Raw genomic sequence first — 13,750 nt, 5'->3', positions numbered from 1 at the left:
TCTGAATTCAAAGGAAAGTGATTTTTAACTTAAATGTACAAGCTTTGCTGTAATATATCTCAAAACGAAAGTTATCTTATTTTCTGCATTTTTGCCTATATCTAAATTGCTATTATTTAAATTTGCCCTTTTTTATTTTAAGATTCAATAATCTATGTCAAATGTGAACTTGCAAAAAACCAAAAATCTGTACTTCTACCTAGTGAACCTTCTTACTGATTTCTGACGTGATCAAGCTTTACTAGTTTTCCTTCTAGCAATTTAAACTACAAGATGTTTCTCATGTTCTAAATACTGCTTTGCTTTTAATCTCAAAATACAGCTTCATTTCCAAATACTAAAAAAATACTTTTTCCTCTCCTCATCTGAATTGTTTTCCTTAGCTCAGGCGATAAATATTTGTATTCTGTACTTCAGCTTTAGTGACCTAATTTATGGCAACAGCCTCTGTCTTTCTGTGCCAATTTGAGAGTATGAAGCATACAAGATGACAAAGCCAGTCTGAAATTTTCTGAAGAACAAGAATTACAGCCCTGAAAGGAAGAAAAAAATAAAATTGCCAAAACCACCCAAAACCTTAGCTAAATATACTCCCTACTTATCTGAGTAGTCAGTCCCCAGAAATGCCAAATGCAGTCCTGAGTACTATTACAAAACAAGCTGCAGATGAAGCCCATTTGTTGGTTTTGCCTAGAGCAAAGTAGTATTTAATTACTGAACTATGAATCTCTTCCCCAAAGTCATATGCTGCATGACCCAGGAGACCGGGATTCCGGATGTTTCTGTAGAGAAACAAGCCACAGTATATTCAGTATCATATTTCCATGGCTATAGCTACAAAGCTGCAAAGTTCTATGCTTTCTAGAGTCTTCCTGGACAGCTATATGGCATTTTGCAGTGATTCCTGGCTGCCATATTCTGTAAATCTCTAGACCAACTAAAGAAGACTGAGGGATATTTCTGGTACTGACACTTCAGCACTCTCTAGGTTCTTAAACATCTTTTTTATCTTGTTATAGTGCAACACAAGAAGAAATGATCAGGGGAGACTTTTTTTCTCCTTATTTCCTGTATTAAAATAGCAAATGGTTATTGTATATTAGTATTTTAAAAATATCCCAAATGTTTGGGGAACAATGAAAACAGACACCCTTTCCAGACACAACTCTTCTGCAAGATAATTACAACCCTATTGAAATGGAGGTAGTCGGGATACACCTTCCTTGAGAAGCAAATACGCTATTCCTCAAAACTTAAAAGACAAACCTAGCTGCTCAGCACATGCACCCATATTCCAGTAAAACCACCAGCAGAAGAAAATCCTGCCTCAATTTTGACTACTTCATCAAAGCCGTTCCTCCCCAGATTCCCACAAGATCCCAAGCCCAAGCATCTCGTCTCACTCCCCTGGGGGCAGCTAAGGACAGGGCTTTTAATCACAGACTCACTGATGCAGGCAAATTAGGATTAAATGAAAACTATTCAAAAGTAGTAGTTAAAAAACTAAATTACCACCCTCTTTCAATACTTGAATAATTTTTAGAGCGCTCCAGGAAATATAACCAAACATTATGATATTCTCCTTAATAAAACACCTCATCCAGGCTAAAGGCATTTTGTTGGAAAGAAGGAAGCCATGGCTTGATGGGATGACCTACAGGGTTAGACCATCCTACGTGCACAGAGGTTGGGCAGATGCCCATAGCAGAAAAACTTGAAATGCAACATTGTAACACTGATCACAAACAGATAGCTTCTGATTGATGACCAAAATTAGCACAGTTACCTGGGGAAGCAGCAGTACAGGTTCAGCCAGTATTGATTACTTCACAAGATGTCCTGCAAAGTCCATATTCTAGGCTCTGTATGCTAAATCTACCGAAGCCTGTAATGGAGAGGGAAATACCAAACAAATGCTTGTTGTTACTCCAGGGAGAGGCATCTGTCCCCCAAAAAGGAAGAATTTTCTTACTGGTGGGGTCATCAAAGAAACGGTGGCAATGTCAAGCAAGCTGTAGTTTCCTTTCTTAGGTCATTAGAAAGTTCTCCCTTTAGACAGAGTTGGAATCCTTCAGGAACACCTAATTTAAATACTTTTGCAATCAAACTAACAGACCCTGTCCCCAAAAGGCTTTGTAAAATTGCTAACTGGCTTTAAGTGCTAAAATAACAGCATACTAATATTCTTTAGACTTAGAGATACAGAATAACAGTAGGTTGCTGGAATCAAATACAAAAAGACAAAAACTGGAAGAAGAATTATCTGCTATGTTGTTTAAAATCCCATGCAATGTAACTCTTTGGCAAGCACCCAGTTCTAAGCATACAACTATATGACTGCTAATTTCCCATGCTGCATTAAAGCCTTAGCCAAAAAATTAATTATGGATGAATGTGGGAACACACCCATTAATCCTTGCTTGGATCAAACTGTGTAAAAATTTCAGAGAAAATAAGGGATTGAGAAGAGCTCTTGAGTCAGTCAAAATGAGCCCTATAAAGAGCTTCTGCTGAGATTAAGGTAGTGGAGAGCAATGTCCAACAAATGTCTTCTATTTGTGACCATGCACCACTGAAAATAAGTATAAGAATTATGGTTTGAGCTTTCTGATCAAAAATGTGTAGAAATTAAACTGTTAAACAGAGTTAAAGATCTCCACACTGTGCTAAGTTTCTGCTCTTAGCTGATTTATTCTCATTTTCACTGCTGGAAAACCCACCAAATAACACGGCCTGTAAGCCTGATCAAGAACGTACCATTTTTCCAATACATTGTTCCTGATGTTCCCACAATAGATCATTCAAGGCTCTAAGGGACTGTGTCAATTAAATTGAATGATGTCGTCGCCTGCTGGTACATAAATGCAAAGGCAAAGCTGAGGGGGTTTATTTTCAAAACAGGAGACATTGATCCTGTGACAATGTTCCATTACCCTGACTTTATTTCTATTAGAGACAGTGATTACATCTACATCAATTGCTCTAGCTGATGGATACTGGTGCACTAACAGTGACACAGTTTTTCACTATGCTGCTGCTGCTGACCTGCATACTGATGGCTTACAAAAAATGATTCATTCTGAGCTTGGACTGATGCTACTTATTTATCAGTGGAAAACTACTGAAGATTGGGCAGACTTTCATAATTAGTCAGTTTTCAACTATTTGTGGTTTTGGGTTGGTTGGTTGGTATGTGTATTCTGGAAATCTCATTGTGGAACAGTGATTAGTGACCATGCAGTCTGGCACGATTATGTTTGCTACGATTAAAAATTTATATTGCTACCTGATGGTAATAAAACAGCATATGTAGTTTTACAAGCATCTGTGGAAAGATATCCCTGCACACCTACAACAGCATCTCTATTTTGTCTGGGGACTTTTTCATACTGATGTATGGACTCTTATTCCATTTCCCCATGCCGTTACCCTTTTACAGTTTCTATCCGCTGTACCCGCTATCTTTCCCAAGCTGGTGTTCCATCTTCTGGCTTTCATCTCAATTTGACATACGATCTTCAGCCTGTGGTCACACACTTGCCCTGGCTTTCACCTCTTCACCATGCACTGCCTACATGTACTCTGCATTCCTGAATTCACCTCTCCAACCACATTCAAGAGTGCTGCCTTTATCTGTACTACCTTCAGTCACCTCCTTTTCTACATTCTTCACCACTTCTCCATTGCTACACAAGTTGCTAACATTGTGCACAAATAAACTCTGATGGTTGAAAAAAAATCAGTTAATCTTTAGAACAGTGATTTCTATTCCTACTAAGCCCTGTTCATTTTCTTCGTCCATGTTTGTTTACCCTTGTGCCCTCAGTCATGTCCTGAAGTGCTTGCAAGAGAAAGGCCTTTGTCAGACTCGCTTCAGTGTATTTATCACAATGGGTTCCCTCTTTCTTGGTCTGCAAGGATTTTTAATGCTGCCATAACAACAACAAACCGAGGTGATTTGAAGTTATACCTACGCAGAATAACAGCACAGCGGAGGTTGGAGTTAGAAGCATCTGATCAAGTGCAGAAACCAGAACAGCAGCACATCTGCCAGAGCCAACCAGCATCTTCTCATGGCACCCCTCTGCACCATGCTGACACCTATAACTCACATTAAATACAAGGCTGGGCACCTCTTTGGTGAAGCCCATTCCACACTGCACATCTGTAGTTTTTCCGTAACCAAAAGCAACACAAAAAGACCCCAAATTTTCCTCTGCAATATGCCCTGGTACTCACGAGGCTGAGCATGTGGGGAACCAAGCAGCCCCTGCCTAGGAGATCCAACTGCATTCAAATGAACAGCAATGAATTTTGGTAGAGTCTAAGTTTTCAAGTTTTGAAGCACTCTTTAGAGGCCACCACTGCCTCATGGCTTTGAATTGTGTCTTTTTGGTGAAATGAGAGGTTTTAATATTTTATTAAGATTGCTATCATTATTTAGGCAATTATCCTGAATTTCTGCATGTCTCTGGGACCTGGTTTGTCTTTCCCAGTGAACACCCTAAAACAAAACTAGGACCAAATGCACTTAGATCAGTCTGGCCACATACAGCTACAGGAACATGACATTTTCTCACTCACTCGCCCTGCCTTTGGCGTATGAGCCTGAACACTCTCACCTCACGTTTTTTAGCACCTACAAAGCTAGTATTCAGTGCAGATTTTATGTGCAGCATAGAAATTGACAGAACTATCCTATAAATAATACTAACTACATAAAAAGAGTATGAGAAGCATTTCCTGCAGTGGAAGATCCAGGGGAAGGGTTTTCTCTCTGTGTGTGAGCATCTTCCCTAACTCCTACATTATTTTAGAAAAGATCTTGGATTGTTTAGCACAGCACGCAACTTCTGTAGTGCTGGGGATATAAGCGTGTGATTTGATTAGGGAAAAAAAAAAAAAGAGAGACAGTAACTAAGTGCTCTGTTCACAGAGCAGGTGGAAAGCATTTGATCTATTCTAAATGGAAATAAACCTATCTTATTTCCCCACTGTTAAGCCTATTCTTATATGGCTTTCCTGTGAGAAAAGAAGTTCTGGAATTATGTACTCTGACAGCATCTAGTTTGGGGATAACAAGTAATTCTTCTGAAATTCCTATGTGAGCACAGGAAAGCTGCCATTTTTTTCCTGAGGCAGATGTTCTGTTGAATACTAACAGCTCCGAGTCTGCTGCTTCTGAAAAATGAAGGATGAAATGTAAAACCCCTGTGAGGAAATACCATCATGGGGTCAAAAAAAGAAAAAAACCCAAACAACCTCACAAGACACAGAGAAGATCCTTCAGTTACAATTCATTACGATTTCAAGTCAAGAAAATATAAACTGTTAACAAGGAAGGATATCTCCAGCTTTAGTGGCCAGTAATCAAAGCAACTACATCAGAATATGCTACTTACTGAAAAGGAGGCCATATATAATCACTTGTTTTCTAATTTGGGATGAAGAAAAGGCAAACAGTGCCCTTCAGATAGGGAAGGCAATGAATTCATTGTATTAAGAATGCAGGGGTTTGTTGTGATTTTTTTTTTTTTTTTAATAAAAGCATCTGATTAGTTCTGACTACTTGGGACAAGGCTAATAGTAGTCATGTGTTACAGACTCATGGGCAAACAGGTAGAATGGTACTTATAAATGTTAACAGTAGAAATGCTCTGTACTTTAGACATGTTTTTCTCCATTAACAGATATTAAACACTGAGAATCTAAGTGCAGTTGGTCAGCAGAATTTGGTATCGAAAATATGTGCTAACATTCATCATATTTAGTGCTCAAAATTCTCTACAGCTATGAAAGATATCCTAAAGTCTCAGATAAATTAAATATAAACTGACAAGTTCTTTCTAGCCCCAAGACGTTCACCTCAAAAGATTTAAGGACATGTAACTCATGACTGACTGCAGCATTATGCATGAACGGAGAGTTTTAAAGGAAAGCTTAAGAAAGTTTACCCTCAGATTAAAAATTCAACTCTTTTCTTTACCCAAGCATTTTCACATCCAGCCCTGTTTACTAAAGCTGCCTGAAATGAGCCTGTGGGAATCTGCAGGTGAATAACCATTATGAGTTCAGGACCTTTAAAAATAAAAATGAAAGGTCACCCCTCCCCCACCCCCCCCATTCACAAAACCAAAAGCAGACAACACGCTCCTGCAATTGGTCATATGAACGTAAAAAAACCCCTCAATGTGTGAATCTACATCAGGTATATCTACTCCCACACTCCTCACTATACCTGCCTCATTAGATTGCTAATCTGCAAAACCAGGCATCCTTTCCTTACAACTACTCTGATACCACCTACAGCACAACTTTCTTTTATTCCCAAGTAAAACCCAAATGCAACAACAGTATTAAAAGGGCAAACAACAGCTCTGAATCTTTAAAAGCTGTCTGCATATTTTTGCTCAAGAATAATCAAATTGCAGTGCCTGAACTTAAATGACAGAAACTAGTTACCAAACAAAATCAAGTGCAAAAAGGCTGTATGAAACCATCTTCACCCCAGCTTATTTTTTTTTTTTAAATTGAAGACTAATTAGCAGGAAGAAATTATTAAATCAGAGCATGCCTCACAAAAGAGATGTACTAATTAAGATTTAATGCTTACAAATTAATTTTAGAAAAAGGATGGTTAAAGCAGATCCAGGAATTAACCACTTACTTTAGCACCTAAAGATTTAACCTCAGATAGACTTTGAAATTGGGTAGCTAAATTTACCAGAAGCACCTAAATCACTTCGAAGCCTTATTGGAATTGACTTCTAACGAAGAGCAGGATGTGAAGTGTCTGCCTCTTTTAGCAAGCTGATGTGCCTCTTAAAACCCATGAAATAAATTAAGACACAAACACTGTCTGGCAAACATGATTTCTGGTATGCAAAGAGTTAAAGCTGCTTGTATCTGCTCAATTTAAATCATGTATTACTCAAGTAAGAGTTCAATATCCATGATCTTAGCTCTCGTAAGGAGACCAGGCATGGCCACTCCAGAACATGACTGATTGCAGCCACAGACAGTATGTAATAATTCATTTGTCTTCAGTTGTGACACAGCGTGATCAAGTACTTGTCCTATTTTCTATTTACAACCTAAAATAACGAAAATGTGAGAGCAATGTAAAATTCTCAATTCTTCTTTCACTGCCATATATACCAATCTGCAATACACATGCAATCTGTTAAGATCAAAAAATAAAGCAACAACCCAAGCAACACCTCGGAGATGTTGTACCAGCCAATACAGCTGGTCAAGCAGGCGTGTGCCTGAGGCAGCTCTGGAAATGAGCAGCCTAGAGGCAGGTTAAAAAGGGTGCTGGTATAGGTTGTAAGGGCAAAATACTGCTTTGCTTCTACTGAAAGAAATTACTGGGAAGACTGGGCATTCCTGGTCCACCGTTCTGTCACTGTTGGTCTCTCACAGCTGTCATTGCCTCTGCCACAAACTGTCCAGGAGGCAGCGAGACAATAACCGAAGAATGAGAGAGGCAATGAATTGACTTGCATAACCCCTGCCTCAGATTCCACTGGACACTGGATTACACAAGAAGTTGAGCTGCAGACCTGACACCCTTGCCAGGACAGAGGTAAACAAAACCACCTCTGCTATGTTAATCACCTTCAAAGCAGACATTCAGTCACTGTATCTTTACATTTAATAAAAAACTCACTCGTGCCTCCAAAGGTTTGTCTAGACATTAGACTGGTGTCCCTTCCTGCCTCCAGCATCTGCTTGTTTTTTTCTCTAAATGAAGCTGCACCAAGGGTCTTTTGGCAGAATATTAAGAACAGCATATGTGCTGAGGAGATACGCCTGTAATACATGGAAGAGACATGCAATACAGTCATCATCCTTGATGAGATCTTCCATACCCTGCAATATATCCTTTTTTTTTTTTTTTCACTGAGAGCTGTTCCAATATCTAAATCGCCAAGAATAGTCTTTTACAGAATGCCCTGAAAATAAAAACAAGCTTCTTTGCTTGTTATTTGAAAATGGAATATTTTAACTCCATTGAGCTAACTAACTCGAACTAAGTGACTAAGGACAACTCTAAATGAATGGCAAGTTCTGAGACTTCATCAGAGTTTAAGTCTATAAGCATATTTATACTACTGCGAAGAAACAATTCCCAGAGATCCAGTGAACATGCCTGCCATAAGACAGCCCCAGACTGCTCCTGAACATTGTAGTCATCTGTACCTGTAGAAGCAACTGCATTGATGGTCTTAGAAGATTAAAGAAGCATAATGTTCTTATTGCTAATCTGGCACTGTGCAGACAGTCTGACTAGTAAAAGAAACCTGAACACACCTGTAGAGGGATATACAACAAGACTGAAAAATAAGTACTAAAAGACGGTTTAAAAGAACACTATTTTTGTTTTTCTGTACAGAACATGGGATATAGAAAAGCTATACCATGGCAGGCTGTTGTGTATAAAGTTTCTGTTCTGGAGGGAAGCATCCTTCTAAGCTGTATGCAAATGCTTGCATGAACTCCTAGACACACACATAAAACCCTTAAAAGTTAAAACTGTTGGCTTTGTACAGCAGAAGCAGAGAGTCTCCTGAAGAAACCCTTATCAAATGGGCTGAGAGTCACAAAGGATCCAATTAAGATAAAAAGTTCAGACCCAGGACATTGCCTCTTCTTTCTGACTGCTCAGGACAACATCAGACATCTGCTCTCACTAATTTTTTAATTAATGCCTTTTGAAGCGAACTATTCAAAACCTGAGGATACATCATCTGTGTAATAGGATAACCTCCTCTCCCCCACTAGAAGGTTTTATTTTGAATTAAACAGTCTTCTCTACCGGTGCAGCTGGAAATAGGATCATAGCTTTGTGTAGAGAAAAGTTTTGCTTAGTCAAGTTAAAATATCAGCAGATGGAAATACACCATGTCTTGTAACTGCAGGCTACCATTACATAGGCAGCTGCACTGAAATGGTCTTCAAATTGTCCCACAAATGACCTTTACTGTATCTTTTGCAGAATTAAGCAATCATAGGAACTAGTTCTGCTAGTTCAGATTTAAACAAATCAGATAGGATGGCTTTTCACAGAAGGAAACACGCCATATCAGATTACCTTACCTCAAACACCGGAATAACAGGTTCCACACATGAGAAATTCTACTAACCCATTTCCAGTAACAGAAGCATTGTTTGAAAATAAGATGGGGAGGAAGAAGCCCATGACTTCTCCACATGACATTATACTTTAATAAGCACTGCACAAATTGCTCACAACATTTTGAAAAATTTTCAGCATTTCTCAGACTCCAAAGAGCTCCCATCATCTTTCTTTTCTTACAATATTTATAAAGCTGTGATGTCTTTTCTTTGCAGAATTGCCGTTTAACACTGAGTAATGGTTCTCAAAACTTCGCTGTGCCATTTCTACGCCAAGCTTATTTTCTTCCACTCCAAGATTTAGAAACCCTAATGTAAGCCTACATGCATGATTTGTGCATGCTCAAGGTATACTGTACCTACAGAGCAGGAAGCCATATAATGTGAATAGTACAGTGCCCAAATATTTTAGATAGACCAATCTAATGCAACAACAGCAGGGAAAATGGCTTCAGTCTTTACAGCAATTCACTTACATCTTCAAATAGCACTTTTTGCTTCCCTGATTTATCAGCCTCCAGAGCCTTCTCAAGCAAGCCCCCCTCCTACCCAAATCTCCAACACAGAAAGACATACTACCAGCTTCTTAGGTTGACTAGAGAATCCCATTAAGAATTTCTTGTGAACCCCACCTTGTTTTTAGGAAACAGTAAAGAGCTTGTGAAAGTATACATAGATACAGATCAACCCAGAAGAATATTTAAACATATTCTAGTCCCATCGACTTCAATCGCTTAAGTGATTTGTTGGAGCAGAGCCAGTACAACAGATCCCTACAAGAGGAAGGACATAAAGAACAGTCAGCAATATCCTTCTCTACCTTGTAGGGGGTCTACTTGCAATATAAGGTTTGTTAAAACAAATTCTCTGTCTTTGAGTACCCTCTACAGACCTAAGATAGTACACTAACAGAGCTTGCCAAAAACTTTAAGGAAATGTGATTTAAAAAAAAAGGAAGAAAAAAGAAAGAAAAGACATCTGCTACACCCACAAGACATTTGTTAAATTGCAGTATATATTAAAGATTCTACAGATACAAATGTGATTATCAGTTATTCACTGCTGAAAGAACAAATACTCAATTGTGCTCTTGCACAACACTTCAGCACGGCTGTCTATAGGCTGGTTCAGAATCAATCTTGCCTTTATTAGAAAAAGTAACTCTGGCCATTTGGAGAAGAGACAAGAAAATACGCTTAAAGCAAGTGTGCAAAATCAAAAGAAATGACTGAGAGGCTGCAGATATATACATTTAAAGAAAACAATCACAAAGTCGTACATTAGATTTAAAACAAGGAGACTAGTCACAGCTCATGGTCTGGGTATTTGCCCTCTGAACCACATATTCAAATTTTCCTTTCGGAAGCCAAGCCTTTAGTACTTGAAAATAAAAAAGGACTATGATCAAAACACAGTATTTTCCCCTCCACAATCTTTAAAACCTAATACACACTAAGGCAATAGTGACTCCACGCTTCAAGCAGACAATAAGATTTTTACAAGGTGCTTTGTCGAAAGGCCCATTTATTAATATTTCCGTGCTGTGAACTGATGTGTTATACCACAACTCTCAACAAAATGAATATGGATTTACATGAGACAGTAACAGCTCCAAAAGGAGCTGTTAAAGACCACTGAATAAAAGAATACTTAATGTAAAGATTCAGAGGACTGCAGAAACTGAAACCTAACAAATACTGTAAATGCATGTAATTGTAATTACTAATACTAAATTGTACCGAACTATCAGTCCACTTTTATGACAAATAAATAGATAAATCATTGAGTGTCCTTACCAGAACTACTCTCTGAAACCCCACAAAATTGTGATGTGGCAGCAGTACAGCCCTTGGTATTACACCACCTGTAACACAAACCATATTATGATAGTTTCTATCAATATTTATTTTAAAGGATGAAAAAAGGATAAAAGCTGTTTTTCTACTAGTCTTTTTATTGAAAACATTAAAACAACATTCAGTTTCCTACTGATTACAATACACACTTAGCTAAGAAAATAATTGAACAAAAATTAAAAACTATCTTTTGATTACTTATATTGAATTTATGTAAAAAAATAATTAGAGGCACAGTTTCAACTCTACCCTCTTCTCATTCTTTTAGTTGAAAACAAAACCCTAGCACAGAATAGAACAGTAGCTTTGAAGGAATTTCTGTTCTTTTTGGCTGCCCCTGTTGACAAAGGGGAGCTTTAAGAGAATTCAGACTAAAGTTTACAAATGGCTAAGTATTGATGCAGTAGCTTATTTTAATATTAGCTAAAGTATAAAACTAAAATTCAGCAACCAGATGAAAGAAAAAAAAACCACAAAATACAAGGTAATGGTCAAACCACCCAGCATTTTCAAAACTGACCACTTTGGACCTGAATTTAACACCAACAAATTACAAAGAACATCTGATATGAAAAAATCCTTGAAATACACTCATGGAATTAATTTCCACAAGCAACTTAAAAACTTAAACATTCCCTATGTGATGAGAACAATTACTGATCCTATATTTGTAGAGCATAGCGATTATTCCTACCACTGATATTCATTACAGATTAAATCATTAAAGAGCAATTTTACATAAACTAGGGGATTAAGGAGAAAACTTTGAACGTAGAGGCACAAAAATGCTATCTGGGCACCCCAAGAAAAGAATCCACACATCAAGAGAAAGTATGTTCTGCTTCAAACAACATATTAGTAAAAATATATATCACCCTGCCCAAAATGAAGAGGATCATGAAAACAGCAAACTATTTTCTGAATACTGAACTCCAGCCACAAAGGCTCACAAAATACATTACAAGTAACACTGAAACATCCCAAACACCTCCTTAAAACAAGGACTAAGGCCAAGGAAGGCAACGCATGCCTTAAACAGCACACAGCATTTCAGAATTTCCATTATCTTAAAAATAATCATTGACCTCTAAGAAACCTTTCGCTATTTAGTCTGTTACTAAGCTGAATAAGACTTGAAAATGTTTCTTCCTTGTTTTGATTGAGGAACTAGAGAGTATTTTGGTCAGCAATCATTTTCCATGTTTAATTTCCAAAGAGATTCAAATAAACTTCTTCCGCATTCCTGCAGAGCCCCTGACAGCTGAGTGGACATTAGCCTCCAAAACTACAGGAAGTGTCCTGGGCAAGAAAAGGGAGAATGCCATGAAAACTGATGGCAATAGCCTCCACAACATATAAGGAAACTGAAACATTTGTTTAATTAATATATTTACACATTAATTGTTCTCCTTTTCAGAATGAGAGATATAAAGACCACAACCCAGAGGTGTGAGAAGTAAATGCTACATAGCATCGCGTGGAGATCATCAGTTTCCTCATAATAAAAGTCAGTTTATTCATTACTGCATTCCTGAGAAAAACACTCCAGTACCACCACCCTAGTCTTAAAGTGTTCTGGTCCTCCTCTGTAACATCACTTCCTCAGAGCAGCTCACAAGATAAGTGAAAAGGGCCTGACGCTGTATGAATGTAATTTTAGTTCTCTACTAGGCTATTACATACTGTATTTCTATGAATCTAACTCTACATATCAACTGTTTTGATAAAATTTAATTAAAAAAATATCAGAAGCAAAATTTAACACACTTATACAATATTAACACTAAATGAATGATAGTGCAAAAGGCCATTGAAAGGCTATGCGGATCATGCTGACTGAACAAACAAGAGGGAGCAATTTCAACACTTAAAACATAAAAACTTCAAAGGATGTAAGTTTACACTAAATATTTTTCATTCATTTGAACTCTGTTTCAAGTAAATAATTGATATTGCCCCCAGAATCATGCCTAACAGGAGAAAGAACCAGAAGGAGAGTGGTGTAGCACACACACCCCTCCACCCCCGCCAAGAGAAGCTTCTGTAAGAGGAATTTCTTTCCTCTCCACAACTCTCCATTGAGCATACACAAACACACAACACACCCAAACACCAGAAACTCATCATTACACTAGCCTCCCTATAACAGCAACAGGAAACTTGTTTACACTTGACTAACTTGCCATGGGATGGAGAGAGCTGAGAGCTAAGCAAGACTTCAATGCACAGCCAAACTTTACAGGTCTTTTAAGGATGACTAAGTGACGAAAGTATTTTTCACATGGATCCCAACTGCCATCTACTTCTGAAGACACTTATACCACATAATGTGACCATGAAAGAATCTACTATGTTTATCCTGGAAATTCTTTCATCCTGCTTCAAATTAATAAGTAACATTTACTGCATGTGCCGCAAAGAGTTACAGATTACATGTAGGGAATATGTTCACTTTTGTTTTAGTGATGTTAACAAAATTCATAGCATGTAGGATAAAACCCTCACATTTAATTATATTTCTATCAGGCAATGTGATGAAATGAACAATATCACAGGGTGCCTACCTATAATCATAGGGTAGAATTTCCCTTACTATATCCAAACTTGAAACTTTCATTCTGTGGTAATGCTGTGGGTTGCTTCATAGTTACACGCTTAATCTTTTATTTTTCTTTCTTACAAGATGCATGCCTATCTACACATATTTCAGAGAATCTGAAAAGAATCAAACTGCAAACCTGCAGTCTCATTAA

General features: G+C 37.8%; 1 protein-coding gene across 7 annotated transcripts in view; it reads right to left on the bottom strand.

Annotated features, from left to right (window-relative positions):
- The window catches only part of TBL1XR1 (TBL1X/Y related 1), a 114,840-nt gene that overhangs the window by 28,990 nt on the left and 72,100 nt on the right, over positions 1-13,750 (bottom strand). For 2 of the 7 annotated variants that reach the window (XM_065674536.1, XM_065674540.1), the window contains exon 3: positions 10,938-11,005. The exons of 3 other annotated variants lie outside the window; for them this stretch is intronic. The gene's annotated coding sequence lies outside the window, so the exon portion shown is untranslated. Of the gene's footprint in view, positions 1-1,786; positions 1,886-2,757; positions 2,849-10,937; positions 11,006-13,750 lie in introns of all 7 variants that reach the window. 2 more of the 7 variants (XM_065674537.1, XM_065674539.1) reach the window with 2 other exon arrangements.

This window comes from Lathamus discolor, chromosome 3 (genome assembly GCF_037157495.1).
Source record: "Lathamus discolor isolate bLatDis1 chromosome 3, bLatDis1.hap1, whole genome shotgun sequence".
Taxonomy (NCBI): domain Eukaryota; kingdom Metazoa; phylum Chordata; class Aves; order Psittaciformes; family Psittacidae; genus Lathamus; species Lathamus discolor.
The sequence above is the reverse complement of the archived record's forward strand: the minus strand, read 5'-3'. Positions and strand labels throughout refer to the sequence as shown.